At 43.5% G+C, this 15334-nt stretch overlaps 1 long non-coding RNA gene across 1 annotated transcript in view; it reads right to left on the reverse strand.

Annotated features, from left to right (window-relative positions):
• Positions 1-1116: 1116 nt before the first annotated feature.
• The window catches only part of LOC116589176, a 146941-nt gene continuing 132723 nt past the window's right edge, over positions 1117-15334 (reverse strand). The window contains exons 4-5 of the long non-coding RNA XR_004285226.1: positions 6547-6658; positions 1117-2382 (exon numbers count right to left, since the gene is read on the reverse strand). This is a non-coding gene — a long non-coding RNA (uncharacterized LOC116589176). The remainder of the gene's footprint in view (positions 2383-6546; positions 6659-15334) is intronic.

A 15334-nucleotide genomic window follows, 5' to 3' on the forward strand; every position in this document is an offset into this window, starting at 1 on the left:
GGGAAGAGATCCAAGTGACTGTGGAGTGTTTCAGTTAACCAAAGGCTGATTCTGGGGTTCTAACATGGACCCACGGGTCTCACATGAGGGCTCTGACACTGTCAGTGTTGCAAAGAGCATGTGAGGCAATGCCTCAGTGTCCCCTCTAAAACTGAGTCCTTCCTGACCCTCAGCCACTCGGGGTACTCAGATTTCATTTTTCCTTCCCCTTGGAAAAGATCCAAACATCCAAAGCCTACCATCGGATGCCGTCTAAGGTTCCCTTTCCTGCTGAAATTCTGACTGTATCTCTGTGAATGTTCCTCTGGAGCAAACTACTTTATTAGCTCTGCTTTCCACATTCTGCTTCTCCCTGAAGGCAGACAGAAGGAAGAAGCTCTAAACCTTCCATTGACACAGAAATTGTCCCAAATGCTCTCAAATTTATCTTCATTTGTGCTGCTGCCTATAAATTACTTTCTCATGGGATATGGTTTGAATTATAGGAACAATCCATTCCTCTCCCCGTTGGTTGCCAGCCCTTCCCCAGGGTCACAGAATACTTCTTTTTGATGTTCATATCCTAATTTTAATCCAACTGTGTGTTCTGTCAGTGGTCTCTGGGGTCTGCATCAGACATAATTCTCAAGCAACAGGAAGTGAGTTAATGTGACCAGTTCCGTTGCTTAGGACCCTTCCATAACCCACTCTCTACACAGCCTTTCGACATGTGTTTATAATAACATGGCATTATCTCTACAGCAGCTTGAATGGTCTTCCGTCGGAAGGGGCCATCGGGGAAGCGCCCGTCCATCGAGCCTGCTTCTGGTTCTGTTGTTGTTGTTTTAATCTGGCATCTCAGGAGGCAGAATGGTCTAATGAAAAGACAAACAAACCCAGATCAAGAAGTCTAGATTCTTGGCATAGTTCTGCCACCAACAATTTAGGTGACAGAGAGGAATTTACCTCCCGTTGACCCGTCTCTCAGACTGGTCATGAGGAAAAACCAAAGTAATCGTCATCAACACAAAAAACAATGTGCACAGTTGCATAGATCCAAGTAGTACTTTATTCCACCAATCTCATGTATATGCACAGAATGAATAATAATATAGTTCGCAAAGCAAATATCGTCATTCGAAAAATGTTTATTAAGCCGGCAGTTACTTGGAGAACAAAGAAAGACAGAATACAGCCAGGGGATTTTCCAGGGCTGGTTGGAAAGAGACACAGGAGTGACTATTTGCAGCAATGATAAGTGCTTTCATGGGCACGTGTATGATCTGACTCGCGAGCGCAGAGGAGGAAGCAGCACATCCCGCCAAGGAAAGTCAGAAAACAAATCAACAGGTGACACCTGAGCGGTTTGTAAGGATGAAAAAGACACTCTGCAGGCAGGTAAGTCAGGAATGAAATCATCACTTCCAAAAATCTCCAAGAAGAAAAAGAATACCGCATGTTCAGGGAACCATAAGTCCACCAGCGTGTGGGAGCGCCACATGTGTGTCAGGAAGGAGCAAGGCTGGAGTCCTGTTCCCCTACTGTGGAATGTTGCTTTGTCTTCAGGGCAAGGTAGAGTCAGTGACATGCCTACAGCATGGCTGTATTGGTCTTGGTCCAGGCAAGAAACATTGAAATCAGTCATTTGAGAGGAGTTTCCAGCAGGATTTTGTTCAAAGGTGTGGATAAGGTGTAGGGGAACCGCAAGGAATCCTGATTGCTGTTCTTAGGCCTTGATGGTTGAGGGGACTTGGAAGAGAGCCATGTGAGAATCCACCTGTTGGGAGCAGTGAGCCCTGGGAAGGACTTAGGGAGAGAAGGGACCCTTCTCACTGCTCCCACCCTTCCCACCTCATCTTACCAGTACCCCCATTGGCCAAACCCTACCGGAAGCCAGAAGACAAAGAAACTTTGGAGGAAGAAGGCAGGGTGAAGAAGGATGGCTCTATAGAGACAAACAAAATCTATCTAGCATCAGGCGAGTAACACCAGATTGGAATTTCAGGCAGCTCATCAGGCAGCAGTACAGAGAAAGGAAGCCAGAGAGAATCAGGAGAAGTAAAACACAATCCAGATGAGATATGATGGGGATTTGATAAGGCAGTGCTGACATTAAGGAAGGGGTCCAATAGACTCAAGAACATTGAGAAGATTCAATCTAAGGAACTTGATTGTCCCTAGCTGGCATCTCTCAGAAGCTCTTTATCATACATGGACAGCTCCTTGGGCAATAAACAAAAACAGAAACAAGAGGATTCTGGGGGATACAGCTTGTCATTTCTGATATCAGAGACTCATCCTTTTGAAGCAGTTCATTTCGCTGATGACATCAATCCTTGATTTGGAAGCCAAGAACTTAGGACAAGCAGCTCCCTCCTTGTCAAGTGTCTCCATACCCACCATCTGGGAAAAAAAGAGGCCATTGTAATGGGCTGAGTGGTGGCATCGCAAAAGATGTGTTTCACATCCCAGAACCTGTGAATATAACCTTATTTGGGAGAATGGTCTTTGTAGAGGTAATTGAGTTAAGGATTTTGAGATGAGCTCATCCTGGATTGTGGAAGGCCCTAATCCAAGGACAATTGTCCTTAGGAGAAACAGAAAAGAACACAGGGAGACATGGAGAGAAGAAGGCCATGTGAAGACAGAGGCAGACATTGAGTTCAACAGCCACAAGCCAAGGAACATGTGAAGTTACTAGAAGCTGGAAGAGAAAGGTGGAAAAGGTGAGGAAGGATTTCTGGGCGTCTCCCCTAGGGCCTTCAAACACCTTGGTTTCAGACTGCCAGCCATGGCATGATCAGGCAAAACTTCTAAAGTCCACCAACACTCGTCACCACCTGTGTCCCCAGCGATCTCGCCACCCCTTGAATGAAACTTTGTTCTGTTCACCACTTGGCCCGATGTGTGTCTTTACCATCAGTGGCCTCCTTCCCACTCCAATGTTTGCCCCAGAAGAAAAATACAAGACACTTGCTTATTTGATGTCACATGTTCTAGAAGCTGTCATTGAAATGAAATCTGAATTAAAGACAGGTCATCATAGACATCTTGAAATGTGCCTCAAAGTGATATCAGATATATTTCTACCAACCTTCACTTTGCCAACTAAGCTTCACCCCTTTATGGGAAAGAACTTCTAAGGTAGCGTGGCATATCGGGGTGATTGCTAGAAGGAGATTGCTAGAAAATATTCCAGTACGTTGCTTAGGTGCCTCTGAATATGATGCTGTCACTGCACAAACCACAGAACCAGTATTAAGAGCACGTTTGTTGAGGTGGGACAAAGAGATGATGGGTACCATGTTCAATAGGTTGAATACAAGATCCCTGAGGCCCACTGGGGTAGATTTCTGGTAAGCAGGATGAAATATGTCTGAAGCTAAAGAGTGAAGTTTGAGAGGACATTCGGGATAATTATGTTTTCCCCTTAAAAGTAGAAAGTGTCTTCTATCTTTGATGCATCTCTTCTTATTTTTTGTTTTTAACTTTTTTTAGATTTTATTTATTTATTTGAGAAAGAACACATGAACAAGAGGGGGACAGAGGGAGAGGGAGAAGCAGACTCCCTGCTGGGCAGGGAACCCAATGAATCAGGGCTCCATCTAGGAACCCTGGGATCATGACCTGAGAGGAAGCCAGATACTTCACCACCTGAGCCTCTTGATGTAGCTCTTTTTAAATTCCACTACCTCATAAAACAAACCCGATATAGAATATAATTTCACTTCTAGATATCTTGGGGTTTGCCCCTTTTACCAAAGGCAAGAGTTCCATTTGAATATATCTTGCTCCCATGCAGCCAACAAACCCCATTCCTACATCAGAGAGTATACCGTTGTTAGTCTGAACCTATAACAGGAGCTCCATGCTCCTTACTGGAAATTAAGGTTGATCATGTGACCCCATTCTGGCCAATGAGATGGAAGTGCTGAAGGGACCTGGGAAAGCAAGTGCGTAGCTTTTCCGCAAGAGGTAGTGGCAGCTCGTATTTCTCCTTCTCTGACAGAGTAAAGGAACACTAGCACTAAGGCTACTGGCAGTCATCCCATGCGCACAAGGACAGCCAGCCTGAGGATCCACTCAACACCACACACAGAGAGGGAGAGAACGTGGGTTCCCATGATCATCGCTGAGCCACTGGCTGGATATCTTCTGAGTCACTATAGGTCCTTATCACTTAGGTCACTTTCACAGTTTCTATTAACTGCACGTGTGAGCACCCGAGCCCCTACCAGAGTCTTCTGATGCTTTGTCCCTAAATCACATCACCCCAGACCTCCTTTGGTGAGGCTCCTATCACTCATCAGTTGTCATTTCTCAGTGACAGACAAGAAAATACGAGCCAAAGCCCTTGGCATAGGGCTTAAAACCCAGGAGGCGCTGGGTAAACTTAGTACCCACTGCTTTGTCTTACTTCTCAGGTTTGAGCCCTTTGTCTCTCTCCCAGATCCCCATCATTGGTTTTGAAATGCTCTACGTGATAAAAGCCAGGTCCCAGAAGGTCTCTGGATGGCTGGGTGCTTAGAAGCCTTGTTGCCAAGGAGTATGCAAGTGGGAACTCCATGCCCAAGAAACATTAGCAATGAGCAACCTTGCTTATTAGACTGTCACCACAGCTAGTCACAGACACTCTTACTCCTCACAAGATTCTAATATGGTGACCAGGCATAAACACCAGAGTCGTTAGAAGCTCAGTGAAATCTGGTTTTCGATCATTCAGAGCTGAGATGTTTCCCTTCTGAGTCATCATTACCAGTATCAGTCCTCACACTGCAGATGGGCAGAAAGACTGATTACCGAATTCTGATTACTATAATGTTCACAGTGTTACTGAAGGAAAGCCCAAGAACTCTGGTCAGCAACTTCTTTCGAAAAAGAGACCATTGGATTTCCCCTCCCCTTCACCCTTAATGTCCTGGTTCTTAGGTTTGGCCCAGGAGCGGTTGCAATAAATCCTCATTTAGAGCTCAAACTTTCTCAAACTACAACACTGCCCTGCGATGGACCCTTCGATAATGCAGCTGGAGAAACCTTCCAATAGTGGTATTTTTTTTTCCTTTTGCTTTTTTGGGTTAAAAGTCACTCACATTCATGTGAATCTTACAGTAATCTCATGAGATACTTGGAGACACCTTGAGATATTGTAAAAATAAATGCTGAAAAGGCTGGTTTGAGAACATCAGCCTGGGTGGAAAGTGCCTTCCCCATCACCAGTGACTCACTTTGGTGACTCAGGGCTTGTCCTACAAATGCAGAGATGCACAGCGCCTATCTTAGCTCCCCTTCCTCTGCATACCTGGACAGCAATGAGGGATTCGTTATGTAAAGTGTACAAAGTGCTTTCAGTCCTTCTGGATACAGTTTACATGAACACACGGCACTCCCCAGGAGTTAAGGAGCATTCAAATTTAGGGGAGGGAAGTGGGGCGGGGAGGGATAAGGCGTGGGATCTTACTTTCCCAAGTGTCTTAACTGAAACTGAATGTCCCCAACAAAGCCAAGACCTTAAAATAGAGAAGGTTCTGATTATCGGTTTAAGTGTGGAAATTTTAAATTTCTAGCAAACTTTAAGAAAAAGAAAGAAAGGGAAGGGAAGAAAAAATCTTGATGTGCCAGTCCAAACTTCTATTTCACATATATTAAATCCCCTTTACTCTGGAAGACTGTCAGGTGTCCAGTAACATTTTAATATTTACACTTTTTTAAATCTTTTTTCTAAAGATTTTATTTATTTATTTGACAGGCAGAGATCACAAGTAGGCAGAGAGGCAGGCAGAGAGAGAGGAGGAAGCAGGCTTCCCACTAAGCAGAGAGCCCAATGTCGGGGCTCGATCTCAGGGCCCTGGGATCATGACCTTAGACGAAGGCAGAGGCTTTAACCCACTGAGCCACCCAGGCACCCCTAATATTTACACTTTTACTCCTCTGCCATATAATCACCTCAGCTTAGACATTATGCAAATATATGAAATCTTCAAACATAAAATGAAGCCAAGTTACTCACCGAAGGGAAACCCTATGTCAACCTTCATCATTGCACACCAAAAATGTCACACAAACCCACTCATTTACTAGAACCAAGATAAAACTACCCACCAGTGCTCAGGAGTCCCTCTCAAAGATATGCAGGGCTAACAAAACACTGAACCTTAAACTCATTTGGAAAATAAGCCTACGAATTTCTTCCTTTAGCAAATGCCACTGGGTGACCCCACCTTCAAATCAAACAGCTGAAACTCAGCTTGCCCTGTTTCCCTTGAGTACTGAGTTCTAAAGGCCACTGGTTTCAATATATTTTGCCAGAAATAACTTGAAGGCTTTCCTGAACAGGCACCAAAGCCCTTGAAACAATGTAGTCGTTTTAAATTAACATCCTAATTTAAAATAACTAAACCCGATTTTTACTTATGATCAAAATTTATACTGGAACACCTCTGTGGGGGTTAAATCCAGTGTCTCCACCCGAGACAGGGGATTTGCTGACAACCAAGAATGGAAAGAGAAGGTTTAAGTCCAGATGCCAAGAAACCAATCCTGTTTCTGAAAAGAAAACAGAGTCTGTACCTTGTCAATCACTTGGAGTTGAACCTATGCCTCCATTAGTCAAAAGAATCCCTGGGTAAGTCCCTCTTTCAAAAGGTTTTCTTTCTTGCAAACATCTGCTAAAAGTAGCAACCTAGAAGAAAATATATAAATATAAAAGGAAAGAAAATACTGTGAGAGGACCAAAAACTAGAAGTGACCTAAATGTTCTTCAGTAGGTAAATGTACATTTATGTCACAGAACATTGCCCAGGAATAAAAAAGAATCAGCCAGTCTTGGCAGGTCACATACTTTTCAAGATCACTTTGATAACATTCTAAATGGCCAAATCACAGAACTGGGGAACAGACTAGTTGGTGGTTGATATGGGTCTGGGGATGGTGGGTGAGTATGCGCATTAGTGGGTAGCATGATGGAGATATCTGCGCGTTGATGCTTACTGAATCCGTACATGCGGTAGAAGGGTATGGAACTCCTCACATGCATTGTACCAGTGTCAGTTCCCCGGTTCTGATGCAGTACTCTAATTATGTCAGATGGGATCATGGGGGAGACTTGGCGAAAGGTGCAGGGGACCCATCGGGGCTATCCTTGTTCTCATTGTGACTTTTGACACATCTATAATGATTTAAAATTTTCCAAAAAGTAAAGAGAAAATAAAAGAGTGAAAGGAAATAAAAGAAAGAAGGAAAAAGAAACAACTTAGAGTAAAATACAGACAACTCCAGAGATGAAAGATGACAGAGAAGATCTAGAGGAAGGGGTAGATGGCAAGAGTAAACAGCAGGGGTCATGGTCAGGCAGGCCGACAACCAGAAGTTGGCTGGATTGTAAGTTGTAAATGAATTCAGTGGACAGAGAAGGGGAAAGATCACTGAACTGTTACCCTTGAATGACAAGGATAGAAGTGAGGGAGCAAGAGCAGAGTCACCGTGGTGGCAGAAGCTACAGGAAGGTCTGGTGGAGAGGGAGTGGGATGCACAGGGTGGGGCTAGCATCTCATATTCCTGAGGACGTGACAAATATCAAATGAGAGAAAGAATGACAAGGGGAAATGTCTGACTCAGAAAGAAATATTGGAAAGGAAGATGAGCCATAGAAAACCTGCAAGTTGAAAAAGAAGGGGCAATTTTCTGGGGCTTGAGCAGAATCACCAATCAAATAATGATGAGGTGGTCAAAGAATATCACAGGCAGGTGAGTCAGAAGGAGGAGAAGAATGACAGAAACCAGGTCTTTGAGGGAGACAAATGCTGAGCAGCGAAATGCAATGGCCTCGGAGAAGGTGTTCCTTACGTGGGTCTAAAACCCAACAACATATCCTGAACTTTCTAGATTTATTTAACAAACATCTTTGATAGCCTGGTACATATCAAGTCAAGCATGATTTTCACATCAAAAAATATGACCTTACCGAGTGTCGTTCATGTACAAGTAACACAAAACTGCAGGAGGGTGAATTAGCATAAGGGAGGAAAGAGTTCACAAGACAACCTGTGAGCAAACATCTTAGAGTCCCCTAGGGCCCGATGCAGGAGACTCTTCAGTGTTTCCGAGAGTGTAAGCAGCCAGTAATATTAAAATCTGAAAATTAAAAAAAAAAAAAAAAATTAAAAAAAAAAATTTAAAAAAAAAAAATCTGAAAATTAAAACAGATCTAAGGATCTGATCCTCAGATCTTAGAATCTAAGATTTAAGGTGGTCATAAAGGAATTCTTATCACACAAAGAAAGCCGCAGTTCATGAATCTCCCAGGAGACACCAGGGAAATTCTAAGGAGGGTAGCCCCTAACAAAAGAGAGGAAAGAAAGATGGTTGGCCACTCCCCATGGTTGGAGAAATTACAAAACAAACAATCAGTTTCTCTCTCAGCTACTGGGGAAAATATCAGCTCGGAATTCTTAGCCAACATGCACTCAACAGTGGGGAAAGAATCAATGGCATCCCCTGAAAGTGATGGGACAGGAATCCGTTTATCTCCATGGCCACCAAACCCAACCTCTAGCTTTGGAGAAGAAGTCAGCAAGTAACCTAAAATTAAGAAACCCAAAGCATATGGTAAACATTGCCAGATATCATTCCCTGATAAATTATGTTCCTGTGGCCCTACAAAAAATCTTCATTTTCCTTTGCAGTTTTATGTGAATCCCTTGCAAGAAGCAGATGTGTAATTCAAGAAGGATGCTCTGATAAAACCTGAGTGCCCAGGGCCTGTGGGTGGCTAGTGCAAAGGACTGAGAGGTGAGAAACAGTGAAAAGCTTTCTCCAAAATAATCATGAGAGATAGGGCAGAGGGAGAATTCACTAACATGTGGACTTTGAGAAACCACTCCATAGAAAGGCCAACAGTTGAGAATAAAATTGAGAAGAGACATCTCAACTGCAAACTGAGAAGTGAAGTTTGAACATTATGAGACGTAAATCCCCTCTTCAGTTTTCCTTATAAAATCTTCAGTACAGCTTATCTCGACAAGCACTGCAAAAGGTACAGAATTGTCAAATCGCTCCATTTTACACCCAAAGCAAATGTAACGCTGTACATTAACTACACTAGAATTAAAATTTTTTAATTAAAAAATAAAGGGATGCCTGGCTGGCTCAGTCAGAGGAGCAGGTGACTTTTGATCTCGGGGTTGGGATTTCGAGCTCCGGGTTGAGTATAGCGGTTACTTAAAAATAAAATCATTTAAAAAATAAAAATTTTAAAAATTAAAAATAATTTTTAAAAATAGAATAGATTAAAATCTCCAGTACAATCTGCTTTGTGGAGTGAACTTTCATTGAGGGAGACACACATACGTGCAGAGCCCTGCGTCAAGGTCAGCACAAGGGCAAAAGCATAGGTCTGGGTTACCTTTTTATTAACTACTCATTATTTAATTTACATTAAAAAGAACCTGAGGACATGAAGCCCAAGGGAAGGAAAGAGAGGTTGGATCCCTTTTTCTTTTACTAAATTTTTAAATTCTTGAGTCACTCTTTCTCAGTTTCCAAGCAGGCTCTGTGGGAGAAGTATGATCACCTAGGGTTTATAAAGAGGGTCTGGTCTCATTCATTCCCTCCAAAACTTCAAGAAGCTTTAAGGATCACAAAGATTCTTTTCAGCTCTGATATCCTTTTCCTCTCCCGGGATCTCAAAAGCCTTCCCATCCTCCTCAGAAACAAATCTAGATGTCTTTGAAAAGAGGACACATACTCGGCGGTGTTCTGTTATTGCTGCTTTCTATGGGTCATCATCGGATTAGAGTTTAACTATTTTACCAAATAACCAGATAATCTCTTTACCACTGCACCCTTTTTTTTTTTTTTCCCGAAAAGGGTTGGCCATCCTAGAAAGTTAAAAAATAGGAAGGGAGTCTCTGTCTTTATCCCTTTGCAAATAAATCCTACCCCAGAGGGAGACGCAATTATGCTGAATCCAGACTGTGAGTTTCTTTTCGTACCGAACAGCAAAATAAAGAACAAGGCACACACGTAAAAGCAAGTGATTATCTGTGTGGTTTCATCAACAAACACATCTGTGAAACTGAAGAGGCGGTCTGCAGAGCAGTTTTGCAGCCAGAAACAGCAGCCTCGGCAGTGAATCAGGACAGGTCTTAGAGCAAGAAAGACCTGTTCTCCAGTCCTGGCACTGCCCTTGCTGCTGGATACTCAATAAAGTTTTTTCACGGCTTGCAAAGTCATTAAAAATAAAAATGAAGTTTGCCTTGTGGAAACAGAGACAAAAATACGAGGCATATGGTTCCTCATCCCCAAGCGCACAAATAATAATTGAAGAAGAAAAGAAATGAATGAAACACAACTCTCTAGCTCATCTACTTTTTCTCTCAGTCACTTTTTTCTTTTTCTTTTTTTAATTTTGTCCTCTCTCTGTCCCAATTCTGCCTCTTGTTTTTTCCAACCTTCCCGCCTCTGGTATATAATTATTCATCCTGTTCTCAGAAGAAACAGAACAATCATAATTTGCTCCAGGAATCATGAGTGCTCAAGTCACCCTAGGCCACCCAATGCTAGGTGATGGGACAAAAAGGGATGGCAGTCAGGTGTTATGCAATGTGGACACTTAACCATGGGCAGCCCAGCAGACCAGATGGGTTTTTCTCACTTATCAGAGGGGCCTTATTCTCGTTCTCTCACCCAACACCTCCAAAACAGTCTTAGTAAAATATCTTTCATAATGCTCTCCCTACTTAAAACTTGTCACTCGTCCAATCCGCAAACACCTGCTGATTGTCTCCCCCAGGTTCTCCGCAATCATCAATCAAGATGATGTTTGCTTTACCTCAGCAATAAAAGACTTAAAGCAGGTGCTGTGCCCACAAGACTCCTTACATGTCAGAGAATGTTCTTCTCTAGTCTCTCTAGCCTTCCCCTGAGCAGTGAAGCAGAAGCCCTGCTTGCAAGAAGCCATCACAAAAGGTTATAGATGAAGAAAACTGCTAGAAACATTTTTTTAAACACTCTTTTGCTTTTCTATAGTTCTTGAGCCAAACTTATTGCCCTAGCACCAAAGTCTCTCTCTGGCTTGTGGCCATTCTTCTCCTGTTCTTTTTTCTCACCAACTCTGACACTGTTTTGCATCTCCCACAGCTGTGAACACAGCCCTTCGCAAATACTTCAGCTCAGTGTAGACATACTGTCTTGATTTGATTTCTCCTTAGAATCTCAGTAGCGTGATTGGTTTGGTTCTTAAACCTTTGACTCACCTGATGGGTAGGGTTGCCAGATCTGGAAAACGAAACAAAACAGGATGCTCAGTTCAATTTGAATTTCAGATAAATGATGAAAACTTGTATACATTCTAGGCAATATTTGGAGCATATTTATACTAAAATAATTATCACTTATCTGAAATTCAAATATAACTTGGGCTTCCTGTGATTTATCTGGAAACCCTACTGGTGTGTCACCTAAAGCTGAGCAAGGGAATTTTCCATATTTTCAGTTGGTGACGCTTGGACAACAGAGATGGCTTCCACGCAGCAAGACTCTGATAATCCCTCACTACAGAAATGGCAGAAGGAGCAAGGAGGATATCCCAAAGCTGGCAACTTAGCCCATATGAATAATCTGTCTGGCAAAGGAGGGCTTTGTTGCATTCTGAGTCAAAGTGGCCAATGGTATTTTAAGTGATCGTGCAAGGTGGAAAGGCAGGGAGGCATGGGAGTGGAAAATATCACCCAATAGTGGCATACAGCAACCACTGCCCTTCTAAGAAGCTGAATTCCTCCACAAGGGTCCCCTCTGGCCCTGTCTCGTAAGCATGTCCTAAATCAAGGGCGAATGGAGGCAGGGCGTGTAGTTGAGTGGTCTCCCTGATTAGTGACCCCTGCCCACTAAGCCACCCCACTCCCCAGAGTCACAGCCTTGGGTATTTTCAGAAAGCAAAAAGATAAACACCCATGCCCAGAAGTCAGGATAAACACCATGCCCAGAGATTCTGGGCAACCGCCACAGTATCCAAGAGAGTTGGCAGCCTGTTTTCTACCTGGGGAATAAGGGGACTTTCTCCTTTATAATGTGATTTCTTGGCTGAAGTGGAACCACGAGGTGCCCCGAGATGCTCTGTAGAAATGCAAGATGATACTGTATTGTATTAATGTCACTTAATGGTAGCTGTCAATGATCGTGATGGAATAAATATGGAAAAGGAAATTGCCGTAATTGATTGACAGTCTGGAATCTTCGATATTCGACCTAATGAGAGAAACCTATGAGCAGCCGCCTCCCAGTGCAGGCTATTAATGCAAATCGTATGCACCACACTGGCATGCTGAATTATGCAATGCCGTGTGAATGTCTAATCCATTTCACCAGGCTTGTCTTTATCCAGAAAAAAAAAATATTTCGCTGACATGCTGATTAGTATATTAGGAGAGTTTAAGAAGTTTGGTGCTAAAGTAGGTGCCATCGTGGTGTTATTAATTTAGTTCTGAACAAGACAAACAGCTCTGTGCAGCCATCAAAATCACTACATAGGTCTACAAGATAACTTTGTCAAGACTGATGGGAATTTACAGAAAAGGCTTGTGATATGTGGAAGGAATTAGCAACTAGATAAGGAGCATATCATTTTTCTAGAAAACCACTGTCAAGGACTCAGTACCCATGCAGAACCAGACACCTGCCAAGACATCTACGATGTCTGCATGATCGCTTGCTTAGACATTCAGAAACTTGTGGAAACTTAACAGAACCAGATGTGGGAGGTCAAGGGAACGACAGGTACAAATAAGGTTTGGGGCCTCCTCTGGGGATTCTGTGGAGGTTTAAGTACTGCCCAGGCATGATCAACAACAACAAAACACTCCCTGTGGGAATCCACTTTGTATGGGAAGAAGTCCCTTAGGATGGAAAAGTAAGTTGCCAATTATCCGTTACTTACACATTCCAAGAACTCATAGCTTTGAGAATTCCCTTGCCCTAAGCTCTTAACTCTGCATGTATCAACTCTTAAAACTTGGACCCTTAGAGGAAGTGCCTAGACTCCTAACTACATCTCCCAGGGCTTCCTACAAGTTTACTGTTTCCTGCCTGCTCACGGGTACCCCAAGTGTCCCCAAGTTTTAAAGCCTGGGAACAGAAGAAACAGAAAATGCCATGCATTGCAATTTTCCACTACCGGTCTCAAAGTAATAGGTCAGTACATAGATGAACTTTTTACCTAATTGCACAAAATACTGTTGAATACCTAGAAGTACAAACTCTGTCTTGCCCACATGGTGCTTACAGTCAAAGAGAGGGGGCACAGAGGCCGTGGGGATTCCCGGTGGGTGGAGAGACGGTCCCAAAGGAGGAAACAAGTGTACACGACTGGGGGCAGACTCAGTCTGGAGGTTGGTGTGGGGGCTGGAGAAGGTGTTATTGAGGAAGCAGTGTGTAAGCCAGGACTCTTCCAAAGTTTTTATCCTTTTAACTTCAATGAACGTGTCCTGATATGATGTCTGTTGGAGAAAACACTCTTGACAAACTTCCGATCTGGGTGTCGTTCTATATAAACAGCTGCCCATGTTTCCTTTTCGAGGGAACCAATGTAAATTGAGACGTGAGCCAGCCAATGTAAAGACAATATTAAGCAAGTAAGAGGGCAATCGGCACTCAAATATTCCACAGATTGCGAATGTGGGACATGATTGCCTGAAGTCCGGGAATTCTGTGTGAGGGAAAGGTGAAGACAAAGGTGAGGGGTAACCTGGGTGGGAAGGGTTCCAGGCAAGAGTTGAAATAACAAAACGAAGGAACAGGAAAGCAAGACAGAAAGTTCCTTCCGTGTGCTTTCCCATATTTTATTGCATTCTTTCACCGATCACCAGTCCCCTGTGGTGTAATGTATTCCGTCAAATTTTCTGTAGAATAATCGAGGCCCTTTCAAGGTCAAGTAAAACATTAGAGGTCACTCAGCAAATTAGCAGCAGAGGTAGAGTTACAAGGCAAGCCACCTCTCGCCCCGTGGAGAACACTGTCTCTCGCCTCCAAAGTTCCGAGAGTGCCGCAAGATGGAAAAAGAAATTTTATATAAAACAAACTAAGTAAAACAGAGGACTTCTAAGAGGAAAATAAAGGCTGCACATGGCTTAAAAACATAGCAGTGTTTTCGTGATTGGATGTCCTTTGAAATGACTCCATTCCAAGGTCTTTGTGGAAGCTTGTGGAATACTGTGTATCTTTCCAAGGACAAGGTAGCCTCTACAGAGCAAGCAAGGATAGCCGCACTGGGGAAGTCTATGTCCCATTTAGTCCAGTTCAGGCTCTCACAGAGGCATGAAAGGGCATTCCATGCACGGTGGGCTTGTCCTTCTCAATGTCAACGTTCAAGTTGGGTTTTCCCCGCGTAGGTCCCAATTATCCTTATAACCCATGAAAAGGCAACATGTCAAGCACCATCCATAAGCTCCTCTGAAACCCTAGAGGAACTAGTTCTGTCTTCCAAGCTCCACCATTCCAGGAGGAATGAACTCCACAAGCTTATTTCTTCCTGTATAAAGAAGAAGAAGAAGGGCTGCTCCAGCCATGGCTCTTCGAGGAACCTCTTGTTTCATGGTCCGAGAACAGTCTGGAAAGAAGTCCCACTGCTGTTAAATGCCCTGCCTTACCAGCGCCTTCTTACCTCTCCCACCACACTTCACTGGCCCCACCCACTTCCTGCCCTATCCCTTCCCATTTCTTCCTTGTTCTCTCCCAGACCCCCAGGCTTTCACGGATTTCCAGCTTCAGGGCTCATGACTGGTTCATTCAGTCAACATTGAAATATGAACCCCATCTACCTGCCAGGCTTTCCTCTAGATCCTGGCATGCAAACAGTCCTTGGTCTCACAGAGCTTATATTCTAGTGGGAGGAGACAAAAAATAATCTCATAGGTTTGTTACAGATTGTTATTGTATTTTATTTATTTGAAAGAGAACGACCATGAGCAGGGGGAGGCACAGAGGGAGAAGGAGAAGCAGACTCCCCACTGAGCAGGCAGACCGATGCGGGGCACCGACCCAGGACCCTGAGATCATGACCTGAGCTGAAAGCAGACACTTAACCAACTGAGCCACCCAGCTGCCCCTCATAGGATTTTTTTTTTTAATCAAATGGTGATAACGCTATCTACGGAAGAGTATTATTTAAAGGCCTATGTGAAATTGAGTGAGCAAGTGGATATTTTGCAACCTGGAAAGCCTGTCTGAGAAGATCACATCTAAGTTAAGATCTAAACGGCATGAAGAGCAGTAGGGAGCGTTCCAGGCAGAGAGAAAATCTCATGCAAAGGCTCCGGGCTCCTGGGAAAAGGGGAAGGTTTACAGAATTGAATGAAGGCCGTTC

Source organism: Mustela erminea, chromosome 4 (assembly GCF_009829155.1).
Source record: "Mustela erminea isolate mMusErm1 chromosome 4, mMusErm1.Pri, whole genome shotgun sequence".
NCBI lineage: Eukaryota > Metazoa > Chordata > Mammalia > Carnivora > Mustelidae > Mustela > Mustela erminea.